General features: G+C 36.3%; 1 long non-coding RNA gene across 1 annotated transcript in view; it reads left to right on the top strand.

Moving 5' to 3' along the window:
• Positions 1-13,100: 13,100 nt before the first annotated feature.
• LOC135577522 (uncharacterized) overlaps positions 13,101-13,501 on the top strand; it is a 104,161-nt gene continuing 103,760 nt past the window's right edge. Inside the window, exon 1 of the long non-coding RNA XR_010469304.1 lies at positions 13,101-13,247. This is a non-coding gene — a long non-coding RNA (uncharacterized LOC135577522). The remainder of the gene's footprint in view (positions 13,248-13,501) is intronic.

Genomic DNA, 13,501 nt, shown 5'->3' with positions numbered 1-13,501 from the left:
AACAGAGAAAACCCAAAACACCTAAATGCTATGATAGATGTGAATTTGGAAGAGGTTGTATTTAAAAGTTGCTAGAATATTAACTGATTTGGATCTAGGAGAATAGAATAATGGATTGATGTTTATTATAATGTTTTTTGACATCTGCTGTAAATTGTAAAAGGTAAATGGAGCTAAGGAATGTAACTATTGCTGAGCTACTTGGAATTGCATATAAAGTGTATTATGGTTGGAATGAAAAGGGAAAACAAAAGAACAAAATATCCCAGGCCTGTGTGCAGCTCGTTTTAACTGAGAAATTTCCCAGAAGAGCCTCCCACTTCGTACCAGCCATTATGCCAGCTGAATGACCTTGGGTATATCTAAACTGCAGCAAGAAGAGAAAGAAAAAAAAAAAAAAAAAAAGGAAAAACCTGGCTGCCCGCTTTTAAAGCGGTGAAAGGGGGGATTTTCTTTCCCCCCCCACTGCAGCGATGTAATACTGAATGGAGCAGTCTGAGGGTGAAGTTTAAAGGCATCCCTAGCAGACCCCTAGTTCTAATGAAACTGAAAAATAAAACCAAAAATTTGTTAATAGACTTATTCTGTGGTAATTAGTTGTAAGAGACTTCTCAGTAAATTCACCATGCTAGTTTTTGAGGTCATGGGAGAGAATAAAAGAAAGGCTTTTTTTTGAGACCAAGAGAATGCCAAATTTGGAACAAAGTTTTAATACATGAATTCTTATAGTTGCCAGAAAGTCCTATACCTCTTTTACGTTAAGATTTGTTAAGTAAATTGTAAGCTCAAATAACGTTTCCTGAGAATACTGTTTAGTTGCATGGCCTACAAGAAGCTGCTTGGATGGCGCAGATCTGCTTGCTGCAAGTGAGAAATCTCCAAGGAAATTTCGAATGCTGTATTTCCACTAGTATTAACAGCCAATGTTTTGATAAAGCAAATACTGCACTGATAGATCTGAAACAGGACTTCGATCCGGTAAGGGAAAACAATATCCAATAAATATGACAGCCAAAATGGAGTTAGAAATGTTGAGGAATAAATTTATGACAACCTTACAGGCTGACTGCATTCGATTGGACTTGCAGATTTGTTTATGAAACAGCCTGTGGCTGTTGTGGGATAGTGTGCTTACATTGCTAGCAGACTGATATACCGACTGTTATATATCAATTGTCACTCTGATCAAGAAAATGCAGGGAATGAATTTAAGTGTTAATAGGCCATGATCCTTTTGTCATATATGTACCACTTGTGAAATTTAATTCTGATTTATTTTTTTTTTTAATTTGTAATCTATGTCTTTGTAAATTGCACTACCTGGGGTTTTTTTTAACAGCACAGATTTTGGCATGCATAAATGTAAATTGCTGCAGAACCTGCAAGTCTTTCACATCAGGTCATAGGCCATACTTGTATTTGGTCTGATCCTACATACTTGCAAAGTTTTTGTTGATGGTTCTGGGAAGTCTCATAAAGCTGTAGTGGTTTGGTGTGAAGATAACAATTGGCATCATTCTGTAAAAATTATTGAAGGTTCAACCCAATTAGCAGAACTTGGCACAGCTTTAAATTACTTAGAGCTTTTTAAGGAGGAACCTCTACATTTGATTTGTGATTCTGAGTACGTAGTCAAGATCCAACGCATATTGCTAGTTTAAACTGGGTTTTTAAACTAACGAAGTCATGGGCATTGAAAAAATGAAAACTATCTATCTACACAGACTCTTTTTTATAAAGGCATTTTAAAGAGAATACTTCAATTTAAACTTGTCTAATTTGTCTGTGTAATTATATGAAGTGAATTACCTATTCAGGAGGAGTGTTGTGTTGTATTAAAAAAAATTATGTATGTAAGGAATTTCTTAGTCATTTTTTGTTAAGTTAAATTTTAAAGTAGCTGACATGGTAATTTTCCACACTTTGATCTAAAATCATTGAGCAGAAGCCTGTGTAATTAAGAAGCAAATATCTTTACTGCTTAATGTAAACACTCTGGCACATCATATCAAAAAATATTTACCTACAGTGACTCCACATGTGTTTGGGACTAGTCATAAGATAAGATTCTATCTAGTTTTTTATAAGCTGATTGACATAAATTTCCTTTAACTACTTAAGCATCATTTGATACACAGCTGTTTGAGATAAATGCATTATGGTCACCATTTTCTATTGGTGTCATTCTTCTGAATTCATCAGCTGTTCATCAAGTGTGTCAGCGAAAACAAGTGGCACATGAAAAAAAACCTCTCAAGTGTGACTCCCCAAAGTCTTGTTCTGAACCAACGTGAAGCTGCAACTTGTTGTTGGGGAGGTGCTTTGAAGTCATGAAGGTATATTGTAAGTTGACCTGATTATCAGAATGCTTATTGCTAGTTTAATAGGCAGCAGAAAAGGAAAAAGAAAGCCTAATGTTAGCTCATGTTACATTATAACCCTTAGCAAATACGAGCGGTGAAGGGGCAGAGCTGAGCCGCTGATCCTGAGGGCTGCCAGAGCCCACAGGAATGCTTTTGCTTCAAAGCCCCGCCTAGGAGAGAAAAAAACAGTCTAGCACTTGCTCTCAAGAAGTGTCTTTGTCAACAAGATTGATGCAGATGCCAGCTGTGAGTGTCTGGAGAAGCTGGGCTGCCTATATCATCATCACAGGGGGGGTAGGTTTTAATTAAGATAGATGTGTACTGAGAATGGCTAATGATTTTGTCACCATATTCACCTTGAGAAGAATCACAGGTTTCAAACTCACTCTGTGCAGCTGGGTGAGCTTTGCCAATCAATGGGGTGATTGGTAGTTTCCAAAAAGAAGTACAGAGCAGCACTCAGAAAAGACAGGCCATTCTCAGGTCACACAAGACAAATGACAGCTGCTGTTTCCTTAACATCAACATTTTAACATTATAGTTTTTCCTTGTTTCATTTCTTTTGCTTGTTTACAGTTTGATGCACTATCTTGCTTTGCAGTCTGCATAAATGCATACTCTGGGCAAAAGCATTAGCTAATGTTCATTGACTTTGTGATTCCTAAGGTCATGGAGTTTGAAATTTTTGGTTATACCCTATCAAATATACCAGTTACTACTGCTATAGGATAGTTTTCATGTGCAACTGCTGAATGCCACTCTCATTTTCTCGCAGGGGTGGTGTAAGAAATTATTTGCAATTGAGGGCTCCTGTCAGTCTAGTGAAGTGTTGCAGGAATTCCAAACAGCCAAAAGTAACTACTGGGTAGACTGGCTGAAAGACTGATCCTCTCCCAATGAAACTGAAATAACAGGAACACACCCTTATTTTCCCAGGTTAGTAATCACCTCAAATACAAAATGCCTGAGGCTACTTCTATTTCTAGTTTAAAATTACATATTAAGAAATTAGAAGATGGTTGTAAACTGAGTGACTCCTAAGCTAGGGAATGTCAAAAGAAAGTAATTAATCTCATCCTGTGTGTGCACTGCATTGGTGGCTTTACAGGGAAATGAAATGTTCTACCAGTTTTTATTATCACTGAAGTGATGATTATGTTTCGTAAGTTACTTTATCAATTCTTGTAAAGTAGAACTTACCACACCTACACGTGATGTGCTATCACAGTACCAAGCCTTATCTAATCATTGCACCAAATATGATTTACCTTTTAAAGGCTTTTACAGACTGGGAAAATTGCATTTCATAGCATTTTGTATACGTTGTCCATCAAGAGAAGGAGAGGGTGGCATACAGCACTGTAATTCACAACTGTTGATTTGTAAAGGTTGGTTATACTTTTGGTTTACTAAAGTCTATTCAGTACGGAATTAATATGGATCTCAATCCTGTCAAGCCTTAACTATGGCTTTAAATAACGTCAGATACCGTGTAGTCAGCATGCATTCAATAAAATTTGAAGCGTAAAATAATTTGCTTTTTTTCTCCTCTTCATGGCATGTGCGACTGTAATGCTCCTTGGATTTTAGCTTAGTGTTGTTAGACTTAGCATGTGATTTTGTTGTTGTTTTGTTTTGTTTTGCCTGACTTCTCAATTAACTTAGAATTACAATGTTCTCTTGGCTTGTTTACCTGAGAGTTTTTGCTTCTACAATTGTATTGGAGGCTGTTCAGTTTTGAAAATGTGTTGTTACTATGTAATATGTTCTTCCTAAATGTTTATGTTTGTTAGAATGATACTGGGTATATATAGTGCTATAAGAATAGCTGTGTTTATACTGATGTCTCTTGTTATTTCTAGGACCTAAATCATGGGAGGATGTGTCAACCGAGGACCTTAGAAAATGGCAGGAGGAAGTACATGAAGTAGCTATTAATGTAGTCCTACTATGCAGTTTGTTGTAATGTTTCTTTTTCCTTCATATATAATATCTATAGGAATAAATTCAAATCTCGCTGTGCCATATCATATTTGCAAGAGGTATTAATCAATTAATTCAACATCTGCCTTAAAATAGGGGTTTAGGATAAATTGGTTAAGACTGTCAGATGAGACAGACTAAAATAGATGACCATTTACCAGTGCTAAGCACCACTAGTAAACCTGGAAAAAATAAATATTTTTTTGTCTACATCCTGGCTGATGGGGATGTGTACTTTTGGATCTCATCAGAATATAGTCATTGAAGTTAACAAGCATTGAATCAATTGATCTTGGTTCAGGTAATCAGCTCTTCAATTCCAGAGGGCTTACTGGTTTCATCATTAGATTTTTTTTCTTTTTTCCTTCAAAATAATGCTACAGTAATTAAAGTATCTTTGCAGTCTCAACACTTGCTGTCTTTATGAGGCTAAAGCCATTACTGTTGTGTGATCTGTATTTTTTTATTCTGAGTACTTACATTAAACAATGTCCTGGTTTTGCTAAAAACAAGTTTCTCTTTTAGTGAATTTGCCTGTCAGCTAAAGCCTTCATATTAACTGCATTTTCCTGGAGCACCAGACACATGTTTTGGTAAACCTAGCAATGGAATGCAAACTTACTGATAAGCACAGATGGACATCTCGCGAGAGGGGCGACGAGAAGAAAGAGACCAAGAAACTGACCAACTGTGTATAACATTCCATTCACGTGAATACTTCATATAAAGTGGGAGATCACGAGGATCTCGTTGGCTTTTCCCTTTTGCCCTTTTCCCTGCTGCTTATGGCCGACATTAGAAGAGGACCTTGCTAGTCGTCCCTGCGAACTGAGGCCTAGTGAGAGACTGAATCCAACTCCGATTGGCTGCAGAGTCTAATCCAGGACTTCAGGTGCCGGCTCTGCAGTTGCTGAGACTTTCAAGATTGGTTTTGTATATTTTGTATTATTTTCTCTATTCTTATTAGTAGCATTAGTAAAACATTTTTAATTTTTTCCAACTCTCTTCACTCTGTGCTTCTTTTCCTCCCAATCGCCTCTCCTTAGTGAAAAGGGGGAAGAGGGAGGGGGAAGTGTGGGAGGGGGAGAGGGGGTTAACAATACATCTGCCAGGGTTTTATTTTCACCCCGCAATCTTAACCCTCGACAAACAAGCAGTTACTTCTTTTTCTATTTCCTGAACTCCCTCATAAGAACTCAACAGTGAATTTATTCTAAATCTTAGTGTTTCTGCCGTAACTGCCAAAAGTCACCTTGTTGCTACATTCCTAATATCTGCCTAAAAAGCTAAGTTATGTGGTGTGCCTTGGTAGTTAACACAGAAGCTGTTTGGAACCCCACAGAGTGAGGGGACAAAGGGTAAAATTCAGTCTTGGGAAACAAGAGAGTATCTAATGGAGAGAGCAAAGGGGCTGTATTTCCCTTTCCTTTTCAACTCCTGGGTAATACCTTTTGCATCATCTACTAATCCTTGCTGCACAACTTTACAGACTAAATACATTAAGGACTGTAAGAGGAATTATCTGTCTTAGCCTGGGCCAAGGTAGCTAAAGCTTACATTCTTGTAGCGATTTTAACAGCAATAGTGTGACAAGAAGTAAGTCATCAGGTAACTTTTAACATGTATAGTATTTGTGGCTTTTCTGATCAGGCCGTGGGAAACCTGATGGAAACAGAATTATTATTTAGGAAGTGCCTAGTTGTGAGATGTACCAAAGTAAACAAAGGCATCCATTAATTACTATTCTAATATTCTTCTGATGTTTCTTCTTTTCCTGTTTCTAATTGCAGTGTAACAGAGGAAGTGAAAGGAATGCAGGTAAAGTGTTTAAGAAAATAAGTGCCATAGATTATCTTATCCAAAGAGTCTTGACTTAATAGAAGACATCCTGGTTTTATGCCAAACTCTCTAGGATACTCACTGTTTTTTGTGGGGGGAACCACACAAAACCAATAATGTTCGTAATTAAAAGCTTCAGTAAATACATTATAACTGATATTGCTGTCACCACAAGTTGTTTAAAATAATCTCACCTGATCAATTAAACAGCTTTTTGTTGTATATGTCAGTTTCGGCAGATGTTCACTGAATCTGAAAATTCCAGCCCTAAGTTACATGGATGTTCAGGTGGAGAGATTTGGAAGTTGCTAACTTTTTGAAGTAATTAGATAAGCAGGCATATTAAAAAATGAGTGTTCAAAGAATCTCATTAAGTTGCATGATGAACTATCAAAAATTTAGCAGATTATTCTGTATACTGAATGAATCAGGCTGCCTGCAGGAAAAGGTTCATTAGAGACCAAGTATCACGATGAAAGTCAAATCAAGACTGCACACCTAAGTGTAATTCTGATACTGCTTAGGGAGATGTATGCCATATGAAGATTTTCTCATTGTTCTGAAAAGGTCCTGTATGTTCCAGAAAAATACAAGTTTTTACTGGAATAAACGAGTGGGGGGAAAAGCTGATGTGTAGTACAGCACAGATATGTTGGGCTTGATTTTCTTAAGGCTTTGCAGTCTTTATTTCTTTTTTTTTTTGGTGTTGCTTATTTCATGACATTCATCTAAGAAACCCTTAGCTGAACATCTGAGGACAAAACACAATCTAGTGTCTCTGTCTCTCTATCAAGACTTGATCTAATTAATTTTAAATGTACTGCATCACAAATAAGGTAGAAAAGCAAAAAAACCCTATGTCTGTCTTATTTTTTCCGACTTTGAATATAACTTGAGCAAAGACTTTATTATTTAGTTATGTTTTAAATTATGCTAGGGAAGATATATTTAACTGAATATTGAAGGCGTTAACAGCTTTTGTTATGAGGAAAAACCTACTTTTACAGATTAGTATTTATACCTGTATATTTATATATGCTATAAAAGATGGAATCTCAGATTTTTTTCAATTTAAGGAAATCATATATTGTATTGACTTTTTTTTATTTGAAATGCAAAAGTAAATGGAGTGAGCATTTGAAATGGCTGATTATGGTTGGTGTAACCCTTTAAAAGAAATAAAGGCTCTGGCTATGGATTATTAAAGCTACACATTTTACCTGTTCTTCTATATTCTTAAGTGATATGTCTTTTCAGTTAGGATACATAAAGTTCTATGCTATTAAGTGTGAACATTTAAAATATCTTTATGAGATCCAAATACTTATTAGTGAAACCTTTGTTTAGTGACAGTCTTGAGTTGGGTAAACATAGCTGCTTAAGCACATGTACTATTTTTATTATTTAAGTCACATGCATTCAATCATGAGAAGTCCTGCTACAGCTTTAATACCAGCAGAGTCATATGTTTGGGGATACAGATCTTCTCTTTTGGGAAAGATTAAGTTTCTGTAATTTATGCAGCATTAGCAATAGATTTAAGCAATATTTTTTTTTATACACACCTTATCATATTCACTCTATACAGACTTGAGAGGTTGTGGCTTGCTATAGGTAAGTTTTTACATCTAACAAGGCAGTGGTTAGAAATGTAACATTTTTCTGCAATATCAAAACAGTTTTCAGTCGGATTAATTTTAATAGCAACAGTATTTGTCTTAGAGGATCATTATGAAATAAACTTGTGTGGAAGTCACATTTATTTGAAGATGGCTGCTTCTCTGTGGATGTCTTGTCGGTTTTATTTAAATCCATTTGAGTTGCGGTAGCAAATGTAAAAAACAGAGATCTCTGCTGAAATAGGCAGCTCTTATGGTCTTCATATTTCTTCTGCTGCTTCTGAGATAAATGGAGGGGGAACAACCCAAAAAGATTGTGAGTGGGTCTATCTGTGCAGGAAGACAGGCACAGCACTTTTGGAATGTCCCCTTGCCAAAAATAATTAAAAAGATGCAATAGAGGTTTGGAGCTCCATCCTCAGGCTTCAGGAGTAGTTCATCTTTTTCTCATCCTTTTCAACACACGTCAAGAAAAATGCAGAAAAAGTCTGCAGTTGTCTTCCTTTTCTACAAGTGATACCAACCGATAAAAGGGTAAATTTTATTTTCTGTAGTGCTTCATGGGTTAAGAAGAAAACAATATGGTAGATGTGCATCTCTGATCAGAATTAGTCTGCTGTATTTGACTAGAACGTTGTTCTGTCACTTATCTGCTCTTTGTATCAGTCCTATGTAAGTTCTCCATTTGCAAAATGTCAATGTTAAATATTTTTCCAAGTAAGAGTATATACAAATGATCAGTTAATGAGTTCGGGTATAATATTGGTCTGTGACTTATCAAATTGAAATAGAATTATTTTTTTCCTCCTGTGCATGCTAAGAAATATCAAAGCAACATAACAGTGATTTTGAGGATGGACATTCAACGGGACATCAGGTATGGGCACCACATTGCGTCTACTGTTACAAAGCCTCTTTAGGAAAAAGTATTTATGTACTCAAATGTTGAGAAAATAATCATGAACAGGTGATCCTGTACCATACCTACAGATTTTTAAAGGCCTACTCATTACTAAATTGAATCACTTTGTTCTCCTTAAGTAAGAACTTCTGCATTATTTTAGGAAAAATGTGTCTTTACTTGCTAGGTGCACAGAATCATAGAATCATTTTGGTTGGAAAAGACCCTCAAGATCATTGTGTCCAACCATTAACCTAACTCTGTCACTAAACCATGTCCTTAAGAAGTTTATCTACACATCTTTTGAATGCTTCTGGGAATGGTGACTCCACCACTTCCCTGGGCAGCCTGACAACCCTTTCTGTGAAGAATTTTTTCCTAATATCCAACCTAAATCTCCCCTGGGACAACTTGAGGCCATTTCCTCTTGTCCTATCACTTGTTACCTGGGAGAAGAGACCAACACACTCCATGCAACAGCCTCCTTTCAGGGTTGTAGAGAGCGATAAGGTCTCCCCTCAGCCTCCTTTTCTCCAGGCTAAACAGCCCCAGTTCCCTCAGCCGCTCCTCATCAGACTTGTGCTCCAGACCCCTCGCCAGCTTTGTCACCCTCCTCTGCACTCTCTCTAGCACCTCAATGTTTTTCTTGTAGTGAGGGGCCCAAAACTGAGCACAGTATTCAAGGTGGGGCCTCAGCAGTGCTGAATACAACAGACTGGTTAATATAGCTTATGCTACCAGGTCTTAAAATTCCTTTAATGTTCTTTTAAGGAATCTCCTGAGACCTCTTGTGTGAATACATCTGATACAGGTGGGTGTTTTCATTTACTTTTTAGATATTTTTTTTTTTGCTTTTTGAAACTTGTATTACTCATGATCTTTTTATTCTTGTGCATGTGAAAACTTGCTGTTTTGCATAAATTAAACTATGGCTAGGCGGTTACCAGCATGTAATGATGAACAAAGCAGCTGCAGCAAAATATGGTTAGCTGGTGTTTAAATACTCTGGTATATATTAGGTACTTCACACGCATAGCTGTCACCGAGGCAGATGATTGCTTCCTTCTTGAGGGAAAACAGAAAATAGCAATCATCTGAAATTTGTCCTCCTGTCATTTGAGAGTGTAATTTCAAATATGTATTTGAATGATAAAATAATTGCTGCAAAGTTAGAAAATGTAACCTTGTGTTTTCTCGTTTTCTCAACCTGTGTAGTGAAATACAGGAAACGAATTTCAGAGGCGTCTGTAGCTTAGCTTCTTTAAGTGTCCTTTGTGTCTTTTGCACTCGGTTTAAATGAGTGATGCAGTTCAGACTCTGGTAGCTTCATAGCAGTGTGCGATAATATGATTATCCACTCCTCCTCCTCCTCCTCCTCTTGTAAATTCACCTAGGTGTTCTGGTTTTGGGGTTTGTGGAGTTTGGTTTTGTTTTTTTTTTTTGTGTGTGTGTGTTTGGGTTTTTTTTAATATACAAAAGGTTAGCAACAGGACATGCCAACTCTTAAGAAAAAAAGAGTATTTCTAGCTGCTTTAGCTAAAATTTTAGTTTTAGCAGGTTTAGTATTCATTCTTTAGTATTCATTCAGAGACACTTCTTAGCGAAGGCAGTGTTTCTTCCAGGTTTTATACAGTACTTTTGTTCTGAAAGTATGCGAAGCCTATCAACAGCAGGTACAAATAAACCGAACAGCTCTGACCTGTACATGAAAGTATTGGTCTTCCTTTAATTGGGAAAATTATTAGGTCTACCTCCTTTGGTTTCACAGGAAGTAGCATGGCAAAGTACAGTGATATCTGAACAATTCCCTGTATCTATTAGGGTAGTATCACAGAATAATTAATTTGGAGAGAAAGGGGAAAGTTCAATCTGCGTTGTATATTTATCTAAGTGTATTTAAGTTCAGAAGATTGTATCAAAGTCAAAACATAATGTTTACAGTTACCTCCCTACTAATATGTTCAACTCTTCTGTAAGATATCTCTTTTAGGTAATGATATCTCTTTTAGATGACATTGTATTGAGTGCATTTCCAGTGAAATAACTTCCTGTATTATTGGTGAAATTTTTCAGAGAGAAAGGTGGAAGTTTTCATTTTTCCTTTCTCTCCTGCACTTGAGCAACAAAGGTGTTCCTGAATTTCCCTTTTGGCCCTTAAAAACACTTCAGGGATCCCTGGAGCAGATACTTGATTTTTTTTCTGTTTTGTGCCGTGCCGTGATCCTCTGCTAATAACGTTCTAGTGATTTGAAGTATGATTGACAATACATTGAAAACATATTTAAAATTACACTTTTGTGATGTTTCACACCTAGAAGGATATTCAATTTGTATGCAGATCAACTTGTACGATACAACCTCCTTCTAATAACTTGTAATTGACATGATGGAGTCAACCATTCTTGGACACTTGAGTTACCTTTATACAAGAACCTCTCATTTCTATAGCAGTCTAGTAATTTCTGACTGTTTAGGGAGCAGTGTGCCAGATTTGTGGCCAGTTCTACTGGATAAAGAATACTGAATGGCAGAAAGCGAGTATTAGCTGTTAGAGCAGCAATTGGAGGCTGAAACTTTTCCAGATGATAACATTAACATTTTCACTGCTTCCTCCACTATTGATGCTTGGTAACTGGTTTCCTGTGGATAAAGTGATAACTTTTTTTTCCTTTTAGTCATGTGGGAAGAAACTTTGATAATCTGACAAGTATGGGTTTCAGTTCTAATAAAACAATTCTGCTGGGGACAGGTAAACTGTCAAAGATGACCCTCCATTTGCTCAACATTTTCACCAGATGATGTGAAATTGTGTTGTTTCCCATAAAGATACAGTTTCTTTCATATGTGTCTTTATTTTAGCTCTATGGCAGCAGGTGTCCACAAAGCTTTAGGTGATGACTGCAGTGACAGCGGACAAAAACGGAAGATGGGATAAGTTGGAATATATTTTCATTCGCTTTTTAATAATTTAGGGATAGTGTCAAGTGGCAGCGATGTCGTAGGTATCATAACCAGATCTTTCACTCTTTTTTTCCATTTTCAGGGGTATTCTCCTTTCCTCCTTCCCTCCCTGTGATGAACATGATCATGGGACAACGATATAACAGCCAGGGAATTTCAGAAATGAGAACTTAGAATGCAGCTACATGTTTTCTGATCATGAAAGACTAAGGCTTTTGCTAGTGATGAATTGGAAGGTCTGATACACCTAGCAAAGAAATGCTTTATTGTGTTTCATTCACAAACATACCACATAGAATACCTAAAAATTAAGTTGGAAGATTTGGACTTGCTTTTTAATATTATTAAGTCTGTCTTATTTCTTGCCTTGGCAGTTCTAAGGCAGTCTTGACGAGAAGCAACTAGGAAAAGGAAGCATAGTAGAAGGTCCTCACTATCTTTGTTGGGAAATTTAGGAATGTAGTAGGAAATAAGTGGGAACGATACCTTAATTAATAGTGAATCTTGCCGTTCAGTACTTAGAAAATATTTCCCATCTGAAATTGTTAGCGTAAATCTTGAAGAACTGGTTGCAAACAAGTTATCTCCATTCTTTGTTCCACTCATGCCACTTAGGACTCTATAAGCCATGTTTTTAAATTTGACTTGAAATGGAAAGGTGGTACAGATAAACAGTTTTAGTGCAGAAAAGAGTTTTCTAAAATGAAACCTGTTAGCAAATGAGTCATACAGGGTGTGTTTAAAAACATTTCTGGTTTGGTTTTGAGTTCAACTAGGTTTTATTTAGTATTTATTTTCAAATTGTAGGTGAAGAAAGTGATACCGATACAGTTTCAGTAAGAAGAAAATTTCAAGACATTCACTTACAGGTAAAAATTTCTGATGTCTAACACAATGGAATAATTTTATGTTCAATAGACATGATTTGTAAGAAACAGTGCAGACTATATCCAAATTTTTTTTCTGTTTTTTTTTTTTTTTTCTACTTTTCCCTTTGAACCCTGAGGTGTGAGTTGATCCTCACTTCAGTAAGTTTCCTGAAAAGCCTAAATTTGAAGGTTGTAGAGAAAAAGGGAGTTTTAGCTTTATTTTGGGTTTGGGGATAAGGGAGATTAGGGGCACGAAGGATTCTGTTACATGGTATGGCTTCTGTTTCGTACTCAAGTTGCCAGGGATGTATAGATTATCCAGGTAGATATATATCTCCATGTATAGATTCTCATATTTGGGAAAGGGATTAAAATATGACACATAATGTAGAATTTGCAAAAAGAAATAGCCTTTCCAAGATTAAACTGCTAACTCTTAAAAATTGTTACTGAAGTCTGACTAGACATTTTCTTCCTTGTCTGAAACTTATGAAGGCCCTTAGGACCACAACTATACAGGACCTATTATAGCAAGGAGAGAGTAGGAGAAGTCACAAATAAGGTTTGGTTGTTACTTCTAATGTGCAAAAAATTGAGGATATTAGATTGTGTCTTCTGTTTGTTTTTCAGAGAGAATGTCAAGGTTCGTCCAAAGGTCTGCATTTAGCTTCACCAGTGCAAGAACTGATTGGTACAGCTAAATCTTTTGGAGGTTGGTCAAATATTTTAGTTACAAAACATGTTTCTATTAAAATTTATTAGAAATATTTAATGTATTGAAAACACAGAGGCACTGTTTATCCAACAGAAAAGTTCAATGGACTGGATTCTTGAAGAGAAGACAGACATGATTTTGCTTATGGCAAAATGTGTTTGAAAAAATAGAAAATAAATAACTTGTATACATAAAAGCAGCTTTTCTTAAATAGCTCCAGGAAAAAAGAAAATGCATAGTTACAAAATTCA

Source organism: Columba livia (assembly GCF_036013475.1).
Source record: "Columba livia isolate bColLiv1 breed racing homer chromosome W unlocalized genomic scaffold, bColLiv1.pat.W.v2 SUPER_W_unloc_5, whole genome shotgun sequence".
Lineage (NCBI taxonomy): Eukaryota > Metazoa > Chordata > Aves > Columbiformes > Columbidae > Columba > Columba livia.
Note: the sequence above shows the minus strand (reverse complement) of the source record. Positions and strands in the feature narration are given on the sequence as shown.